At 38.8% G+C, this 17,838-nt stretch overlaps 1 protein-coding gene across 1 annotated transcript in view; it reads right to left on the reverse strand.

Annotated features, from left to right (window-relative positions):
• Nucleotides 1–7,447, reverse strand: part of LOC107563751 (mucin-5AC-like) — a 29,020-nt gene extending 21,573 nt beyond the window's left edge. Inside the window, exon 1 of the mRNA XM_016248695.1 lies at nucleotides 7,148–7,447. The gene's annotated coding sequence lies outside the window, so the exon portion shown is untranslated. The remainder of the gene's footprint in view (nucleotides 1–7,147) is intronic.
• Nucleotides 7,448–17,838: the final 10,391 nt, after the last annotated feature.

Genomic DNA, 17,838 nt, shown 5'->3' on the forward strand with positions numbered 1-17,838 from the left:
GAATGTTCTGCATGTTCATTTGATTACCAGAAAATACACAACACAGAGTTTGTAAAAATATATATTAATTATTATTATTTATTCATTTTAGATGTTTACATTTGGAAAAGCTGTGCTTCCTGCATAAACCTGCCCCTGTTGGTTTGGCAGTATCTTGCTTGCCCTACATGGTTACCTTGTTTAATTTCTTAATTCAAGTTATATATATTGTGTTCCATTTGTGTTATTTAAGTTATTTATAATTAGTGAAGTGAAGTTTACTGTTAAGTGCACTGATGTCAGACTCATTTTGAATAATAAAGTTTATTGTTAAATTGTTAAATACCCTGCCTATGTTCGTCACATCATTATAAGTGTCTGATCACCACATTTGAGTTATCGCTGCAAAAAATGTGTTTTTGTATATATTATGTTTATGTAGGCTATATACTGTATTCTATATACAGTACCAGTCAAAAGTTTGGACACACGAATGGGAAGTGTGTCCAAACTTTTGACTATACTGTACTATAATATAGTCTACACAAGGAATATCGGCCGATATATCAGTATCGGTCTTTTATACTCCCTAATATCGGTATCGGCCCCTCAAAAACCCATATTGGTCGGGCTCTAGTGAATATCAAATGTATTTCGATGATAAATGCCATTTAACTTGATAGCTTTTCTCACTGTCTGTTATTTAAGAGTCTTTTGTTTCCTTCTTCAAATGCTAGCAAATCTTTTTATAAAAAGGCTCATTTGAATCTGTAATAACAGTCTCCATTTTAAAAAAAAGTATTATTTTATGTAGTCTAGACTAAGTTTAAGAATTATTAAATGCTTTTGCCTGTAGTGTATTGCCTTAAAAACTGTACCAAGTTGTATTTGTAGCAATATCAGTGTCAGTAACAATGCAGTCTACAGTACTAAAATTAATCACAAAAATGTACTTCAAACCCTCTATCCTTCATATAATGCTAGCCTTCTCAACAGCAGCACAAGCAAAAGACTGACTGAAGGTGTGACTGGGGCCTGCGTCACAGAACCGCTTTCATGAGTCCATGAATAGCCCATTGGCCGCTGGTGTCCATAATACAAACAAAATTACATAATAGCACTCAAGAGTGGACAGCGTCTTAGATGCATCTGTGTGGAGATACTGGTCCCCTCTCTATCTGCCGATCACATGACTCTCTGAACGGCCCTTTATACAGAATACACATGCCGAGATGAAGTTGACCGGCCTGAGGCACATTGCAATGAAACAAGTCACCAAAGAAGGGATTGTTGGGGTGGCGGCCCTCGCGGAGGAGTGAAAAGAGGATAGACACACATGGAGGCACATGACAGAACCGCTGCTGTTCAAGCTGACAAAAGCCACTTTAGTGCCCCCGCTGTCGAGATTGCGATCGTGGCCAGCTCATTCCCAAAACACCCTTGGCCAAAGGTCGGGAAGCCGCTCTGTCCAACTCACAAAAACAAACAGATCGGCCCATTCTACAGAACAATCCATAGAGGACACATGCAGAGTGGGGAAAGGAAGGTAGTGACGTCAGACTGTAAGAAACCGCTCTGAGACCATTACCCTCAGGGCAATGTTGGAAACAAATCCAGTGGTAAACTGAGACTAAACTAGCTGTGATTGAAGAAGTTTTTTTTCTGCCTGAGTCCCCAACAGCTTGTGTGGCAGATACCTGGACAGCATCCAGGTGATGAGAAGGTAATCCTTGTACTGCAGGAAGATTTACATAAGTTTTCTAGAACATATGCTACTCCAGGGCGTGAGACACTCGACAACTGTCTGGGATGCAACAGATTAGTGACTTACTGTACACAAGAATGCTTGGGGGCCATTTGCACTGGATACATACTTGTGATCTGTCTTATGGTGATGGAAAAATCTATTGAGCTTTCATGTAAAACGTTTGCCTTTCCCGAAGAAAATTTGCATTCGCTCACAAAAATTTTGCCTTCCTCCAAAAAATTTTGAGCTCTTTTGCAATACTTTTGCTTTCCCTCAAGTAACTTTGCGCTTTTTGCAAAATGTTTCCCCTCCCCAAATACAATTTTACATTTGCAAGAAATGTTGGGTTTGTTCACAAAACATTTGACTTCCCCAACAAACTTTGACTTTGATCAAACTTGTAAAGTTTCCCAATAAACTTGTAAAACATTTGCATTCTTTGCAAGGAACGCAATGCAAAATCAATAAATCTTTTAACACAAAATGAAAAGTCCAATACTAAAAATTATTGACATGTCAATGTGATAAAGAAACATGCATGAATGACCAAATAAAGTTTAAGCAAATTTGCAAACAAATGAACAATCTTTCTGCAGTTTTTTGTCTGTAATGTATAACTATTGTATATCTAGTATCATACAAAATATGGCAAATGTGTTTTGTTTTAAAAATGCAAATTTTCCACAAAATTCTGGAAATTACCACCACAAAATCTAAATTAATGTCACACTTTCGGTTTCATCTTGCTGCAGTTCATCTAGTGCAGGGGTGCCCAATCCTGTTCCTGGAGATCTACCTATTTGCAGAGTTCAGTTCCAGCCCTACTCCAGCACAACAGTCTCTAATGATCAAGTTATTCTGAAGATCTTAATGAGCTGGTTCAGATCTGTTTGATCAGGGCTAGATCTGAACTGCAGGAAGGTAGATATCCAGGAACAGGATCAGGCATCGCTGGTCTAGTGGTTTGTGAACACAAGAGCACACCCGGTGTAAACGGCCCTGAAAACAACACCATAATTTGCTTAAATGCAATAAAGCAGTGTCAGAGCAGGGTTGCACGACTGAAGGAACTGGTACCAGCACCTCTGTTCACTCAGTGAACAGCAGCAGGACACATCACAACCAGCGGCAGACCAACACGTTCCCCTGGGGACAGGGAGATTAACACATGACAGAGCTCGTTAACTCGGTACAAAGCATGATGCTAATCCTGTGCGATCCTCCGATGGACAGCCGCAGAATGGGATGCACACAGGACACGGGCCATATACGGGCGCCAGCCAACATGCCATGCCACCTGGCCAAGAAAGTAAGTGGAGAAATGGTGAGACGAGATGAGATAAGACGGATATTGATCATCAAGAGAAAGTGCAGGGGTCGCAGCACAGATGGGAGAGTAGAGCAGTGCATTAGCAGAACATGTGGGCACACTGAAATTGGGAGGTTTTGGGCGTAAAGGGGCCTTTTAACTAATTTGTAATTCGAGAAGCTGCTTGATTCTATTATCTACTGGGAGCACAAAAAAGCTAAAGAGCCAAATTACATAACCACTGATAAAAACCAGATGGTGGGGTTTGATCAATGACATCTGATAGTGTGTGTTTGTTTGTGACAGCATGGCCACAAACGTCATCTGCAGCAGACAATAAACATGCCCTTCAGCAAACAGGAGGAAGTGACACACACACACACACACACTCCACAGGAAATTACTGTACCTATAAGAGGATTATCCTTCTGCTCACAGCTGACCAGCACCTTCCAGATGGACTCTGAGGCTCTGTTCTGATTCAACAGAAAACTTCATAATGTGCCCATTGGCGAAGAGCAAATCTGCATGAAGCCATTTAACTTATATACAACCAAATATTGCTATTAGATGGTTATGGTTGGGGATCTAGACTGGCAATCCAAAGGTTGTAGGCTCAAACTCCTGCAGAAGTGGTTGTCGTTCCACTGCTGTGACTCTGAGCGAAAGTATTCAACCCCTGGTTGCACAAAAGAGACAGTTTCTGTACTGCTGTTCAGCTGCTTTAGAGGAAGAATCTACTAAATAATAATGTCCCAGAGTAAATTTATATTGCTCAGAGGTTGTTCTTTCAAAGTGTTTAATGTCTCAAATTTCTCTCCAACATATTTTCAAGAGAAATTATTAAGGCTATTTCTGGAGTACAGTAAAATTGTAGGGGCAAAAAAACATGGACAGCAGTTTTGATCAATTAACCTTGAAATATGAGAATTCATGGCGAAAGAATAAATGAATGAGCAAAGACAAGTGAGATTACTGTTATTTCCTCTAAAATCTGTGATTTTATTTTTTAAAGTCCCATTGACTTTGAAGGCAGGACCTAGGCCAAGTCCAAAATGATACAGAGACTTTGGACGGACAGTAAGGAACCATTGAAAACCACTCAGAACACTTCAGCATCTGCATAGCAACACACAAGTTTTTCTTCAGGAAATGTAAGAACAGGGCTCGACAGTGCGACCATTTCAGTCGCATTTGCGACTGAAAACTAAACACCTAGTTTTGAGGACAGATTATTTTAATATGGAATTCAGATACTGCAGGGATTCTTACAGCATGTGAACTTTAACCTTTTTAAAAACAGCAGGTCAATACATCTATCAGTAAACTGCAGTACCCGATGCAATCTCAAAGACACCATTATCTGAGTGACATCTGCCAAGACTGGAACAAAGGATACTAAATCAAAATGCACCAAGACAGGACTGCATGTCTGCTCTGATATAATGTTGCTCCAGACGGAGATTAACACAGCAAGAGTGCTACAACTGCACAGCAGACATGTTTACAGAAAGCTGAAGTGTAACCACAAAACACTCCCCAAAAAAAGAACTCAGAATGCAACAAACCCTTCAAATTACCACAGCTGCAACACAATATCCCATCCTAACAGAGCCAACTGTCCACTGCAACAACTGCTCAGCCCCCAGGGTGCTATCTTTACCGGAGGAGTGAGTGCTTCAGTATGAGAGAATTATCAGAAAAGGACAGATGACACAGGAAAACCACTGCAACTGCATCTTAGGACAACAACGTTGACTGCACTTTTTTAAAATGAAGGTTCCAAATGGGGTTTTTATAGCGATGCAACAGAAGAACCATTTTGGCTCCTCAAAGAAACTTTCAGTAAAAAGTTCTTAAAGAACCTTTTTTTTTTTCTTAGTGTCAAGAACATTTTAAAAATCCAAAGAACTGTTTTTCACTATACAGAACTTTTGTTCAACAAAAATGTTCCAATGCCAATATATCTAAAAAAAAGAAAAGAAAAGAGTGTTACTTTTAAGAGCGTACAGTGAGCAAGCTAACGTTGGTGGGCCAAATAATGCATAGTCACATTCTCTTATGTCTCTCCAGATAATCATAAACCAGAATTGGACCTTTCTGATGTCATCTGTTGTAATTTCTTCTCTAGCGAGTCCCACCCCCCATTCCTCATACAGTCACTAGCCATCATGCCATGACACATTTGTAATTGCTGGCAATGCCTCCCTCCAAGAGCCTAATCCCTGTAGGCTGGAGTTAGACAGCTACAGCATTGTATCGGGATCATAATATGACAGAACAATGCCAGTCAAATAAAAATGGATCTGAAATAATTAGAGAGAATTGTTCACTGTGACCTTTGCATTGAGTCAATTTTACAACAGCTTAAAATAGTATGTATTACTAAAATCTGTTCCATAATTATATAGAATTAATTCCATAACTATACACAATATACCAGACAAAAGCAGAAGAACTAGATCTGATGAAGCCTCACTGGACCGGTGAGATGCTGGCCGCAGGGGGTTGAGGCATCCGTCTTAAACCTTTTGTTTGCCGAGAAGACAGAAGGGAACTATTAAGCAAGACAATAGGATGAACTGACTTACAAAGCCAAGATTTAGCAGCAGGAGAAGCCAAACCAAGCCGCACCTGCTGCGAAACGCATCATTTTGACTCCAGTTGCGCAGGGAGCAAAGCCAAGAAACCACCCTGTTGATTTTCATTGTCCCTAAACCACGAGAAGAAAATACCAACATAAAACTAATCAAAATGACCCCACAAGCCCTTTGAATAGAGTTCACCCGGGATCCTCTCTAAAACTCAAAAGTACATTACTAAAAATCCAGTCAGATTAATCACCCGTGTCGCTTTTTATATGGAGAAACATCAATACTTCACAGTAGACTGTTGAATGATATCGAGCAGCTGGTTGTTAACTGGTCTCCATCTTTTAGAAATGGACAGGGTTTGGACAGATAAACTGCACCGGCGGGCGTGTATTTTGTTAGGTTGGGTCGTTTAAGTAATTCCTGCGGTATCATTATGAGGTCTGATACACCGGCACCTCGGCATTAGCCTTAATAACACTTAAAATGCGGTAGCGAGTCTTTTTAAAATATATACTTGAGTAGGGGACTCATTTTTTTAGATTTGATGTTTGGCCACCAGTTTAATAGTCTACATATACCGGCAAATTCAGTCACTGTAATACATGGTATTAGAACCGTGGAGGGTTTTATATAGACCGAACAATAGACCTGGTCAATATTGTATGGAGCGAAAGGGTGAATATATTATACGAACCAGACATATTGAATGTGGAGCGCGCGGGTGGAGGAGGCGCAGAACAAAAGACTCGAGCGTACAGACGAGCGGAAAGTTCACAAAACACACCACATGTAGAAAAACGGCATTATAATTTCTTCTCCTTCATCTGTCAGCGCAATATGTGTTTTCTGAACGACTGTCCGTGATTAAATATCGCTCACAGTTACGAGAGGGTTTGCCGTCACCGCCCAGACATCCACCATTGAAACGGACTCAAAGGATGAACAAGGCAACACGGAATAAAAGGAGACAATGCCGGTTAACAAGCAGTAAAAACGCAAAAATAACTAAACCGGTGTGGTAGATTAAAGCCTATGAATCAAACCGGTGTGAAACCTGATCGCTTTCAGGGGCATTTTCATCTGAAGATCTCATTAATTCCGCCGGTAGCCTACTATTATAATGACCGATGTGAACAAGAACTCATTAATATTCATTTACATATCAATACATGCAGTCGTAAATCATGCTGTTGAATGAAAAGCATTTCTTAAACTGATAGATTAAAGCCTATGAATCAAACCGGTGTGAAACCTGATCGCTTTCAGGGGCATTTTCATCTGAAGATCTCATTAATTCCGCCGGTAGCCTACTTCTATTATAATGACCGATGTGAACAAGAACTCATTAATATTCATTTACATATCAATACATGCAGTCGTAAATCATGCTGTTGAATGAAAAGCATTTCTTAAACTGACGCTGACATTAATTCTTTAGTTCAATTAATTGTGACACAGTGAAAAACGCTTTTAATGAATCGCCGGTTCTCTCTAGGATCGGCACATAGCGAATCTTACCGAGTCTAGCGCTTTTCCTCCAGCAACGCCCAGTCGGTACTCGCGTCTCCTCCCGTTTTTTCCCCAAGCGGAACCCGGCGGGCAGCACTGCGAGTCGAGAAAACCCGGCAACAAATGTTGAGCTAAAACCCAGTAGATGGAGGCAGTTTGGAGCTGACTGACTGTTTGCCGGCGATAAAAGAGATGCGCGTCTCCTGGCAGCAGAGAATGAAACGGGGCTCGGCGATCCGCGCACGCACGCACGCGCACACACTATGCGGTCGCGAAAGGGAGAATAGAAAAGGATGAAAAGCGCGAGCGGCTTCGGTCTCTCCCGCCTGTGACCAATGAGCTTTCAGACTGAGGTTTATGCAAATGAGGGATGATGTCATCGCACAGGCCACCCCGCGTCCTTTCTTTACGCGCCATCCCTCTTCTTTTCTGTCGCCTCGGACCCCGGTGCAGCCCCTGCCCCCATGAGCCCACCCCCGACGCCCGCGTTCCCGCCGTTTCTTTTCACTTTCACTAATGCACACAAGAGAGGAAGAGAAACAGGGGCAGGCCTAACTAAAACTCTAACATTTATCATGTTTATTACAACATTTTAAATTTTCTTTTAGTTTAAGTATGAAAATAATAACAATTAAAAATAAAAATCAGTAAAACCTATCGTTACATATTTAAAAAATACAAATGACAAACACACCAAATGTACTAAAACTTTGTAAAAATTAAAATGAAAACAAATACATATTAAAATATTACTACAAATATACCAATTATAAAAACTATAATAGTATACGAAACTAAAATAGCAGACAAGTTAGGTTTTACTGCAGGACATGGATTACACCTTGACCAATGCAAAATTTGGCCTAACTATATTCAAAATTATTTAAAAGACATAAGCTGAATAGAAAAAAAACTGACAACTGGTGGATTTTGGCAGCATTTTCTCCTCTTTAAAGGTTGACACACCTATTTACTTTGCTTTCATGACTATATGCATGATAATATCGTTTCATTATTTACACTTAAGATGATTTTTTTCTACTCTTTGTGAACCACATTTTCGATTTGCAGCTCACCAGTTGAGAACCACATGCCTATACATATCAAATGTGAAACCTCAGTGGGATTGGGGGTAAACTAGTAAATCTAATATGTTCTGGTGTAGCATTTAGAGGTGTATTTAAACAAGAGGGACATTTCAGATCAGATTTCAGACAGATTTATTTGGCCTACTGCTTAAAGACACCTGTGTGAGCACATTAAAATCTGCTCCTCTATAGTGGACGGTTTGAATGCATGCTCATATTTGCAAAATACATATTTGTCCTATTATCTGAATGCGGTTTGGTAACGTTTGCTTGTAAGCCTGTTTTCCCAGACACTCTGGAGAAGCCTCTAGACTGCTCCTGCTCTCATACAAGTCTTTGTCTTCCTTTCTCTCTGGCGCTGTTGAGACAGTGAGACACAGGGTGGGCTTTCGGCATGTCTGTCTGCCTCTCTGTCTCGTGAGCGCTCTCCTTTTCTGACAAACAAAGCTGCATGTAAATGTTCTTCTAGCAGAAGCCGATGCATTTCTGATAGGCAAAGCACACACAAAAAAAACTCCTGTTGTGTTTATTCTCTGCAGTTTTTACCGGGTCCTGTGAGCACAGTCTTACAGACCTGTCAGTATGAATTGCATCGGGAACAATATCATTGCAAAATTTAATAGAGATGTCAATGGCAATTCTCACCTCTGGTACTGTATTAGTTCATGTTTTCCTACTTTTGTTTAATTTCCAACCTCATCATTTGAATACAGTCACATGCCAATCTCAACAGGCTTCCTGTACACACCCACATAGAAATATTACACAATATTAATTGCGCAAACAGGTGCCAAAAACCAGGCTGGATTTATTGCATGTTGATAGAGCCTTTGCCTTGACTCAACTATGAGCTTTTGGAGTGGCGCGATGACCTCAAGCTTAGCAACAGCAGAGTATCCAGGCAAAATAAAGGGTGACATTTTAGAGAGTCCGAGCACTCAAACGCAAGCGTGTTGGCTGACGGACATTTTGGCCCACTTCAGGAGCGGACACAAAGGGAGGAAATATCCTGAACCTTGCGGTAAAGGACGGTGCCGAACCGGCAGGAAGGGGCGAGGCATTTGAGCCGCCACTCACTTCCTATGCTATTTATCTGATTGTTTTTTCCCCAATGCCAGCGATCAGCCCTGCAGCTGGGCAACACTGGCACTCGCACAAAACACAAGCCTGAGCTGGAAACATGACAGGAACAAACACTCCCTAAAACAAAAACAGCCCAATTCAGAAACTTCAGAAGCTAAGAAGTAAAGAAGTAAAATCCTATGTGTTTTCTACGCAGATGACCTAACTTTGGTGTATAGATAGCGTATTGACGTATTACTCTGTTGAAAAAAACAGCATATGCTGGTTAGGTATGTTTTGACGCTGGGATGCTGGTTTAAGCTGGTCCTTTGCTCGTTTAAACTGGTCCTTTGCTGGTTTAAGCTGATCCTTTGGTGGTCCTTTGCTGGTTTATGCTGTCCTTTTGCTGGTCATGTTCCTTTGCTCGACCAGCAAAAGGACCAGCATAAACCAGCAAAGGACCAGTTTAAACCAGCAAAGGACCAGCATAAACCAGCAAAGGACCAGCTTAAACCAGCGTCAAAACATACCTAACCAGCATATGCTGTTTTTTTCAACAGGGTAGCACGCATATTTCCTTCTGAAGTCTAGTTAGTGTTTATTTGCCAAATCCTCATCAGATTCACAGCAAATTAAAAATGTATTACTTTAACCTTGTGTTGTGTTCAGAACCCTATCACACGTACGATGTTGCAGAGCAAAAAGGGCCCGGCCTCAAAAAATTGCTTATAAATCACTCATTATGCTATACTATCACCAAATATTGGATTCAATCTTTTTGTCAACTTCTTTTCTTTCATTTAGGACTGGTTTTGTATTTATATTTGCTTCTGATTAATCGTAGGCCTCATTTATCTGAGAGTAGGCACCTAATTTTTTGAGTGAAAAAAGCATTATTTATGAATAATTTTCACAATATTAAATAAAAACTGAAGAAAATTTGCACCGTTTATCACAATAGTGTGCTTTAATGCTTAATCAGGGAGCAAATATAAATACAAAACCAGTCCTAAATGAAAGATAAGAAGTTGACAAAAAGATTGAATCCAATATTTGTTGATAATATTGCATAATGAGTGATTTATAAACTTTTTTTTTTAGGCCGGGTCATTTTTGCCCTGGAACATCACAAGTGTAACAAGGTGAAAAATCTCCCCCAGAAAAGCATGAAAATGATCAAAATTTTTTTTAGAAGTAGTTATACCGATAACATTAACTAGTATTTTCGGGAAAAATAAAAAAAAATTCAGAGCAAAAAGGACCCGAACACCACATGAAGGTTAAATCAATGTCTAAATGCCTGTTCACACCAAGAATGACAACTATAACGATAACTACAACTGTAAAATTTGATTAGCCTAATCGTTCTAATTCTAAAGCAGCCTTTGACCATGAGGTGAGAATTACCAGTATTTCTCCACTTTAATGTTATTCTGTAAACGTTAATTATTAATAATAATTGACAGAAACAATTATGTATGTTGATTAGCCCAATGAGAAAGTTCTGTGCAACTACCACTAGGAGGCGAAATGCAACAATCGTAAGCAAATGTCGAAAATATTGTCCACTATCTTCAGAGAATATCTATCTTTGACTATCAACAGACACCAGACGTTATTCATTTTCACTGTAGAGTATTACCAGAGCAGTGTGGAGTTACGACCATATGTGCATGTGGACATTTCGGATCTGATTTGAGATTCGAATGCAATTAAATTGTTGACCTCCTGCTGCTAGATGATATGTGATCTATCTATCTATATCTATATGTGACCAAATGTGATGTTTTCTAATCAAAACTATGAGCGTGAGTTAAGTACCAGCATTTTTTCACTTAAACATTATTATTGTAAAATTGTGGTTGCAAATAATTCAGGCAGAAATAAATATTGTATAATTATTTAGCCATTTACTGGCCTCAAGCCATCCTAGGTGTAGTTATATTAAAAAAAATCTCTAGCATCTGCTAACTGGCGTACTCGCGTTCATAAGAGAGTGGCGTTCCAGCGGATGACGTAGGCATAGCGTAAGCTCTGGTGAGAAGTGATTAAATGTCGATATAAGCCAAGAGGAGACTGGTTTTCCTTTGCTGTAAACAAAACTTGGTTCTCGCGAGACTAGCATATTCTCGCCAGAGCTTACAGTACACCTACATCCTACGTCATCTGCAGAAACGCCACTCTCTCATGAAAGCGTGTAGGACAGTAAGTGAAAGCTAGGGATTACGGTTTATAAAGTTTCAAATATGGATATTTTTCTTACACAAATGCATTGATTCGCTTTAGAAGGCCTTTATTAACCCCCTGGAGCCATTTGGAGCACTTTTTATGATGGACAGACGCACTTTATTGGACTTCAAAATCTCAACAGCCATTCACTGCCATCATAAAGCTTGAAAGTGCCATATTTTTGTAATATAACTCCGATTGTATTTGTCTGAAAAACAGAAAGTCATGTACACGTAGGATGGCTTGAGGGTGAGTAAATAATGAGGTAACTTTAATTTTTGAGTGAACTATCCCTTTATTTTAAAAGTTTTGTATTGTACCATATTTCAGTTACGCCATGAGCAATGTTCATAAATAATTTAAATACACACATTGTCTTTTTGTCTGATTTTTCAAATACCTTTTTGCACAATGATTCATAAGCTGGTTGGTTTGGCTCATGACTCAGAACTTTTCATTGATTTTATTTTTAAGTGAAAAAGACTAGAAGATAGCCTACTTCTTGAACCAAGGAAAAGTGTCTGGTTACTGTATAATCACTTCATATGATAATATGAGAATATCAGGCAAGTCAATGTATAACACAGGCAAGAGTCCTAACATTGTATAGCCTACCACCGTACAAAGAAGAGCGTCTCTGAAAGAAAAAGAAAATTGCAATGCACTCTGAAAAACACCAGAAACACGCTCAAAGCAAACACGCAGATGGACTGGGAGTGTGTCGAACACACACACACACACACACACTCACACACACACACACACACACAGGCTTGTTTTTGTGAAAAGTGGGGACATCCCATAGGCCTAATGGTTTTTATACTGTACAGACCGTATATTCTATTGCCCTACACCAACCCTACCCCTTACAGGAGACTTTGTGCTATTTCAGATTTTCAATACACTCCATTCTGTGTGATTTATAAGCGTTTTGAAAAGTGGGGACATGGGGTAATGTCCTGAAAAGTCACCTTCTCCTTGTAATACCTATGGCACCCCCTTGTCATTATACAAATTTATGTCCTCATTTGTCACAAAAATGCGTACACACACACACACACACACACAGTCTCAGTTCATTAGCCTTTAGATAAAATTAACTTAATTTATGCGAAAGTTTATGTACTGTAAAAACACAGGGAACTTTAAATGAGCCTTCACTATGCTCTCATGGTTACTTTTGCTTTCAAGTGAGCAACATGATTTTAATGGTTCACTTGTGTACCTAAATTGTCTATTTATTACTTATTTATTTTTAAACGAAACATCAGCAGTAAAGGATATTTAAATAAATAGCAGAATTAAAATAACATCATAATAACAGTAAAATTAATTAATACATTATACTTGTTTATTAAAGAACTATATATATATATAATGTATATTAAATAAATTTCTGAATAAAAACCCTGCCTAATATGATTTAAAGATATACATTATAAAACATTATTTATAATCAAGGAAGTCTTACAAAAATTACATACTGTTAAATCCCCACCTCATAAATTGCTGAATTTAATTAATTACTGTATGTCCCACAGGAAACAACAGGAGATTCTGTGAACAAAGTGATTTGAAGTAAAATGTGATCATAAAATATTAAAAACTCGATAGATTTCATTCTTACATGGACTGAAATGATTTTCTCTTGTAATGCAGCCCAGCCAGCAGCCAGTTTCGGCCCGCATGGATTTCACACGGGTCAGATGTGGGCCCGATCTGGGCCAACTTCTGGAAGTACAAAAAATATATATTCAAACAGTTATTAATGCACTTTAATTCGTTTCACTTTCACTCATTTTAGGACAGAGGACAGTATGAATGCTGAGAAAGCTGGGTTGGTGTTTACTTGGCTTCACTTTTGGTCTGTTCTTGTCAAGGTCCTTCACCTGCTTTTAAAAGCCTCTTTAACATCGCTCTACATGAACACAGTAAAGCGCCTGGAACAAACGCCCTATACATTAAATATTCAAGCCTCAGGTGACAGACTGACAGGTAACAGGCCACCTTTAATGCAGGACATGGAGGAACTGCGCTCTCTTCTCTCCCTTGGGCTCGAGTCTGCAGTCTATCAGTCCATCTGATTGTGGATTGTGCTTCCTGTGGCTCCATCCTGCACTGAATAATGCATGTGAGTGTTAAGAGAACCGGACGACACTTGTGTCCCACTGACACTGATCACACCACTCATCCACAGCATCTTAAATGTAATTTCTCCCACCATAAGAAGGTTCAGTTATCTTCTCAAATGATAAATAATGATGTTCTTGTGTTTGTGTTGTGAAGGTTTGGCTTTGCCTTTTGATAATAACTCAGTCTGTGTCTCTATTTGAAATGTAGATCTGTGTTCTTGGCACTCGTGTTGTGACTGAAGCGCAGAGGCATTCGAATGGTTTGCCAGCTTTCATTTATCAATGTCATTTTATTGTGTCTGTTTTCTTCAGTAGTCTGGCTCTTGATTCACAGCCCCTCCTCCATCTGTGGTCTCCTTTCTCTCTCCAGACATTTAGTAAATGAAGTGCAGCAGAGCCGCATCTCATGATGTTCCATCTACTGGACCATCCGTGTCAGTGCACTCCCTTTATTTACAGGGTAGATCAGTATGTCTCAACCAGGGGTATGGAAGCTCATCTCTGCCACAGAGTTCAAATATTGAAAAAAAGTTCACAATTCTGACATTTTTCAGAATTGCATGACATAAATTCCAAATTCTGAGGAAAACAAATTTTAGCGTTCATTGTTGCGATGAAAATTCTGAATTCTGAGAAAAACAAACAAACAAAAAATCTCAGAACTTCGCAAAAAATGTCAAAATTGGGAGAAGTAATTTCAGAAATTGGAGAAAAAAGTACGAATTGTGAGATATAAACTCAGAATTAAGAGAAAAAGTAATCAGAATTAGATGATGTAAATTCAGAATTCTGAGAAAAAATTCTGAATTCTGAGAAGTAAAATTTGCGAGATATGAATTCCGAGAAAAAGTCAGAATTGTGCATTTAAGAATCAGAATTATGCAAAAAAAGATAGAATTGCAAGATGTAAAAGAGATGTTATATCTATTGAAATTGCATTTATTTAAAAGAAGTCAAAATAAGTTATAAAATAAGCTAAACCGGCTAAAAATCAAGGTTTTTCTTATTTTAATTTACACACGTCAACAACCGCTTTTTGTCTTTGAAAAAACAGGATTCCCACAGTCTTGAAGCCTGATTTCAAAGTCTTTAAATGCCATGGGAAATTCTATATTTCTTTTCTTTAAGCCAAGCTCTAAAACATGCATTACTAGGGGTGTAAATCGGATGGTTCATCATGATACGATATGATATCGATTCTCATACCCAGCGATATGATATTTGCAGATACCTCAAAAATTCTACGATACGATTAGGATTCGATTCGATACAGGAGTATATCGATCGATATTATATACCCATTTTAAAAACCATCTACATTTGTATTAACTCACAAATGCAACCAAAATATATAACATGAACATTTATCTGAAATTTTCACATCCTGTACCTCAGTTGGAACATTCACAACAACAACAAAAAATAGGCCTACACTTTTTTCTTTTTTTTTATAATAAAGAAAATAAACAATTGGAAAAACAATTCTGGCTGCTATGGGCTCAGTGCTAAAATATTTTCTACAGATAACCAAATTACAAGCAATAGCAGAAAATAAATACAATAGAACAAAGACACAAGTTCAATAAACAGTGCTTTTCGGGTTTTTTAGCTCAGTCTAAAATAATTTTTCAGGTACGCTACAGAAATGTAGTAATCAAATGTAAAATAACTGCATAGTCTTCACTGTATAAATTAAATATAGATTAATAATTTTTGATGTTACAAAGGTTATTTAGTCAGGAGCAGTGAGCACTTGTATTTTTCTTTGACAGCATTAGATTTATTATTAGTTTGCTTTCTCTTTAAGAATGAAAGCATGGATTTAATATAGCCTACTTATACACATGCCTTTTCTTCCTCAACTGTTTAAGTAAAAGAGATAGTTCACCCAAAAATGAAAATGTGATGTTTATCTGCTTACCCCCAGGGCATCCAAGATGTAGGTGACTTTGTTTCTTCAGTAGAACACAAACAAAGATTTTTAACTCAAACCGTTGCAGTCTATCAGTCTTATAATGGCAGTCAATGGGCTCCACAGCTTCGAGAGTAAACAAAACACACACAGACAAAACCAAATTAAACCCTGCGGCTCGTGATGATACATTGAGGTCTTAAGACACGAAACGATCAGTCTGTGCAAGAAACTGAACAGTATTTATATAATTTTTTTTACCTCTGATCCACCGCAATGTCTGAGCGCGTTCACAACATCCGGGCATGATGTGTATGTGCTCTGGCATATCAAAGAGTGAAAAATTTAAGGGGGTCTGAATACTTTCCGTACCCACTGTATATATAAGTAGATTCTTCAATAGTGACTGTTTCTATGGGCCACGATACGTTCCAAAATGAGGTGGACGCGTCAACGTATCTGGAGCGGACAAATAGGGAATCTATATATATCTATGGTAGTAGACGCATGTGCGGAAGCGATTTGTCGCGCGTATACGTCACTCATTATTTACACAGTGCAGAGAGATTGCGGACGTGTTCATTGGTACTGCGATGATCTAAAGATATTTAGAAGTACAGGTCATCGCAATGGAAGACGATTTTTATATATCATCAGACAACGTGGAATTTTTTGCCCAACCGTATTTATTTGACGTCACGCGCCGGATGTTGTGAACGCGCTCAGGACAGTTGGACATTGCGGTGGATCAGAGGTATCCGTTTCTTGCACAGACGATCGTTTCGTGTCTTAAGACGTCAATGTATCGTCACGAGGCGCGGAGTTTAATTTGATTTTGTCCGTGTAGGTTTTTTTACTCTCAAAGCCGTGGAGCCCATTGACTGCCATTATAAGACTGACAGACTGCAACAGTTTGAGTTAAAAATCTTCGTTTGTGTTCTACTGAAGAAACAAAGTCAACTACATCTTGGATGCCCTGGGGTAAGCAGATAAACACCAAATTTTCATTTTTGGGTGAATTATCCCTTTAAGACATATGTACGCCTAACCGACTGTGTTTACTAGGATATTCGCCAAAACGCGCATTTTGATGTGTTTTGTCTGTATTTTTTATATATCATCAGACAACGTGGAATTTTTTGCCCAACCGTATTTATTTGACGTCACGCGCCGGATGTTGTGAACGCGCTCAGGACAGTTGGACATTGCGGTGGATCAGAGGTATCCGTTTCTTGCACAGACGATCGTTTCGTGTCTTAAGACGTCAATGTATCGTCACGAGGCGCGGAGTTTAATTTGATTTTGTCCGTGTAGGTTTTTTTACTCTCAAAGCCGTGGAGCCCATTGACTGCCATTATAAGACTGACAGACTGCAACAGTTTGAGTTAAAAATCTTCGTTTGTGTTCTACTGAAGAAACAAAGTCAACTACATCTTGGATGCCCTGGGGTAAGCAGATAAACACCAAATTTTCATTTTTGGGTGAATTATCCCTTTAAGACATATGTACTCCTGACCGACTGTGTTTACTAGGATATTCGCCAAAACGCGCATTTTGATGTGTTTTGTCTGTATTTATTCATCCATGCACAAAAAAGCAGAAGAGAGCTCAATTTAGTATGTGGCTGTCTGTGTGCGTGCACACGCTTCAGATGTGTGCGCAGAAAACTTCTCACACAGCGCTCGACTGTTCCGCCAACAATCCCGAGCGTCTTTGATGCTCACCTTGAGCCTTCGGGCAGTCCTTATATCGAGTCCTGATACTTGAGTTTGAACGAGAATGCATGCGTTGGCGGTAATGCATAGACGGACATTATGTGAAAATGTGGACAGTGCCAAAATAAAGGTGCCTATTTATACTACAGATATCGATATTTTACGTGTGGCATCGATACGATCGATCCATATCGATTAATCGTTACACCCCTATGCATTACAAAGTTCTTTTGGAAGGGCTGCACATAATGTGCTAAAGTCCACTCAAAATTGTGAAAACAAAAATAAAAATGTCATTATTTGTTTACTATCATGTTGTTCCAAACCTGTCTGACCTTCATTCTTCCAAGGAGCACAATTCTTAAGAATAGTCTGCGTTTTTAAGATTATCAACATTATCATATGACTATTTTTGTTTAGGTTAATACTGTATATTATTATTATATAGTTATATTTCAGGAAATTTAAAAAAATGTAAGAATAAAGGACTCTTGTTGACACATGGGCAGAAAAAGCTTCAGTGATTCAGTCCACAAAACAAAAAGGCAGAATGTTTGATGTT

The sequence above is a fragment of the Sinocyclocheilus grahami genome, unplaced genomic scaffold (assembly GCF_001515645.1).
Source record: "Sinocyclocheilus grahami isolate Dianchi unplaced genomic scaffold, SAMN03320097.WGS_v1.1 scaffold888.1, whole genome shotgun sequence".
NCBI classification, from domain to species: domain Eukaryota; kingdom Metazoa; phylum Chordata; class Actinopteri; order Cypriniformes; family Cyprinidae; genus Sinocyclocheilus; species Sinocyclocheilus grahami.